Source organism: Myotis lucifugus, unplaced genomic scaffold (genome assembly GCF_000147115.1).
Source record: "Myotis lucifugus unplaced genomic scaffold, Myoluc2.0 scaffold_24, whole genome shotgun sequence".
Lineage (NCBI taxonomy): Eukaryota > Metazoa > Chordata > Mammalia > Chiroptera > Vespertilionidae > Myotis > Myotis lucifugus.
In genome coordinates, this window is record NW_005871072.1 from 3,545,320 (window position 1) to 3,549,520 (window position 4,201).

Consider the following 4,201-nt stretch of genomic DNA (forward strand, 5'->3'; position numbering starts at 1 on the left):
CTCTTCCTTAGATTTTTAATAGCATAATCATTGTCTTGGGCCTTAAAAATATTAGTGGATTTCCAATATTCAATAAGAAAAGGTCATCTGGAAAATGAATACACATGTAATATTAGATGTCTGAAAAACCGTAGTGCATGATCAAGTATTCTTTATTTGGTTCTGTAGAAAAATAAAAATTACCTCTAAGCCATTGATTTTCAAACTCTAATGTGCATATGAATGACCTGGGAATCATCTTAACATGCAGATTTGGATTCAGTAAACCTGGGTTGGGACCTGAGCATATGTCTTTCTCACAAGCTCCCTGGGTTCTTCAAATACATATAGAGGTTGAGACACAAATTGAATGGATATTTGCATTTGTCTCTGGAAATTTAAGAAAAAAAAATAAAACAAATGTTGAATAGAATTAATCTTTCTTACTTACCTCAGTGCCTATTTTGATCAAGACACTTATTTTTTAAAACTTATCTTTATTGTTGAAAGTAATACAGATGCCCCCTTTGATTTTTTGTTTTTTTTCCCCATTCACTTCCTCCTCCCAGCACCGGCCCCTCCCAAGCCTTTGCCACACTATTGTCTGTGTCCATGGGCTATGCATATATGAATATAAATTCCCCAGTTAATTTCTACCCCTCCACCCCACCTCCACCCCCATCTTTCCTCTGAAATTCATCAGTCTTTCATGATTCTATGTCTTTTTTGTTGTTGTTCATCAGTTTATTTTGTTCATTAGATTCAACACATGAGTGAAATCATGGCATACTTATCTTTCTCTGACTGGCTTAGCATAATATTCTCCAGGTCCATCCATGCTGTTGTGAATGGTAAGTGTTCCTTCTTTTCTACAGCAGCACAGTATTCCATTGTGTAGATGTACCACCGTTTTTTAATCCACTCATCTGCTGACGGGCACTTGGGCTGGTTCCAAATCTTAGCTATTGTACATTGTGCTGCTATGAACATACCAGGTAGAGGTGCATACTAGTATACTCTTTCTGATTGGTGTTTCAGGTTTCTTAGGATATAATCCTAGAAGTGGGATCACTGGGTCAAATGATACTCAAAAAATTAAAGGTCAAGTCACTTAATGAGGGCTAAGGAGACTCTTAGAAATTAACTGGATGACCACAGTGTCAAGACATAAAAAGGGATTTCGGGCAATCCCATGAAGAAGGCACTCATTTAAAGTCAAAATCAAAGCTAGATTCTGGACTCTGGGAAACAATTCATTTGAAGCCAGAAAGTTAAACTATTTAACTATAAAGATATACTCACATAGTCTGAGGGCAGAGGAGAGTGAGTGTGGCTTCTAATGGAACCACTGATTACAGTTTGCAGTAACTTGAATATACCCCTCCTAGACTATTCTGGGGAAAAGTATACTTTGAAGAAATTAGTGAGCCAAATGTTCAAAGATAAACAAATAATTACAAAACAGAACTTCTAAAAAATCTGTGCTGTCACCTTCAATCAACTGAGTAGCAATTGAGAGCTTTAAATTGGCAACTAACCAGATTAGTAAATGAGGCTGCAAAATTTAACACTACCTAAGGGAGAGTTGACCACCTGCTAGTGAGGTGAAGGTGATATTTGAGTAACAGATTTTTTTAAAATTATGCTTGCTAAAACAAAAAACAAACAAACAAACAAAACAAAAAAAAAAACAAAAAGAAAAGAAAAGAAAAGAAAAAAGTGCTTGCTTCTGTAACTTGGTCCAAATAAAAACTTTAACAGCTAAATATTATAATATAGGATGTGAATTGTAAAGTAGCATTATTATCATTCTGAGAGTTTGCAACACATACTGAATATTAAAAGATGTTAGGTATTTTGAGGGATTTTGTTTTTAATATGTTAACCCTGATGTCAGCTCTTTGTGGATGGTAGCTGTAACAATCAAATTTAATTATACTAAACGTTTCTATTTGAAATTTTAATGGGATAAGTAATTATTATAAAATATGTTGATTTTTCATTGTCAGTAAAAATTACAATGCAACACACAGCAAGCTTTTAACTGAGTGAAAATAGTTTTTGTAGTGTCAGTTTATGGCATATGATCAGTACTTGTCTAAGCAACCAATTATATTTTTATCAAGGACACATATGGTAAAACAACAAAAATATTCATGTAACATTTTACATTACTTATTTTTTTATGATTTGTGATATATTTATATATCAGTACTGCCGAGTTCAAAATTATTGCTATATGAGTTCCAAATATGAACAGTTTAACTTTCAAGTGTAAATATAAAGTAATTATATTGGCTTCACAATCCAAAATGCAAAAGCCCACAAATTTTTAAAAATTTATTTTTATTGTTGAAAGTATTACAGATGTCTCCTTTTTTTCACCATTGATTTCTTGTAGCCAGCTCTGGCCTCCTGCCCCAGGTCTTCACCACACTATTGTCTGTGTCCATGGGTTATGAATTATCTATAACTAGAGGCCCAGTGCACAAAATTCATGCATGGGGGGGGGAGGGTCCCTCAGCTTGGCATGCACCCTCTCCAATCCAGAACCCCTTGGATATCCCTCTTGCGATATGGGACCGCTGACTCCTAACCGCTTGCCTGCCTACCGGCTTGATCACCACCTAACCACTCCCCTGCTGACCTCATGGCCCCCAACTGCCCTCCCCCGCCAGCCTCATGGCCCCCAACTGCCCTCCCCTGCCAGCCTCATGGCCCCTAACTGCCTTTTCCTGCCAGACTTATGGCCCCTAACTGCCTCTGCCTTGGCCCCCACCACCGTGGCTTTGTCTGGAAGGAAGTCAGGCAGTTGAAGATGTCTGATCTCCTGGTCTAATTAGCATATTACCCTTTTATTAGTATAGATGGTTAATATGCTACTTAGACCGGATAGCCAAATAACCTTCAGTACATCATTCCGGACATCCTTTCAGATGAAGCTGCAGCAGCAGGGGCCAAGGCAGAGGTAATTAGGGGAGATCAGGCAGGTGAGCAGTTAAGGGCAATCAGGCAGGTATGCAGAGTGGTTAGGGGCGATGAGGCAGGGAGGCAAGTGGTTAGGGGTGATCAGGCAGGCAGAGGGCTTAGGGGCGATCAGGCAGGCAGGCAGAGTGGTTAGGGACAATTAGAGAGGCAGGCAGGTGAGCAGTTAGGAGCCAGTGGTCCCAGATTGCTAGGGGGATGTCTGCAGGGATCGGGCCTAAACCGGCAGTTGGACATCTGCTGAGGGGTTCCAGATTGCGAGAGGGTGCAGGCTGGGCTGAGGGGCCCCCCTTGTGTACTAATTTTGTGCACCAGGCCTCTAGTATGCATATAAATTCTTTGGTTAATCTCTTCCCATCCATCACCTACCCCTGCCTTCCTTTTGTTTCATGTTTCTATGTCTCTGGGTCTATTTTGCTCATCAGTTTATTTTGTTCTTTATGAGTGAGATCATGTAATACTTGTCTTTCTCTGACTGGCTTATTTCACTTAGCATAATACTCTCCAGATCCCTCATGCTGTCTCAAAGGGTAAGAGTTTCTTCCTTTTTACAGCTACATGGTATTCCAACTGTAAATGTACCACATACTTTTTATCCATTTATCTATTGATGACCACTTGGGCTATTTCCAGATCTTAGCTATTGTAAATTATGCTACTATGAACATAGGTGTGTATATATTCTTTCTGATTGGTGTTTTGGGTTACTTTGGAAATATTTCTAGGAGTGGTATCACTAGGTCAAGTGGCAATTCCATATTTAATTTTTTTAGGAAACTCCATACTGTTTTCCATAGTGGCTACACCAATCTGCATTCCCATCATCCGTGAACAAATCAGTTTTATTATAATTTCAATTATTTGTTGCATAATACAATGGCACATTGAAATCACATAAATCACATTAAACATGAAAATGCCTATAAGGTAAAACCACAGATTATAAAACATACCTGACAAATTTTGATGCAGCTTGCAAGAGAATTATGAAGGCATCTGGTAGCCAATTCATGGCACTTTAGACTACGAACAGCAAACTGTCTTAAAAGTCCAAGTCCTAGAACAGTGATGGCGAACCTTTTGAGCTCCACATGTCAGCATTTTGAAAAATCCTAACTTAACTGGTGCTGTGTCACATATAGAAATTTTTTGATATTTGCTGAAGATAGTGTCATAGGTTCGCCATCACTGTCCTAGAAGGTGAGAATGTTTTCCGAGCCACAAGTGAGGCCTTAGG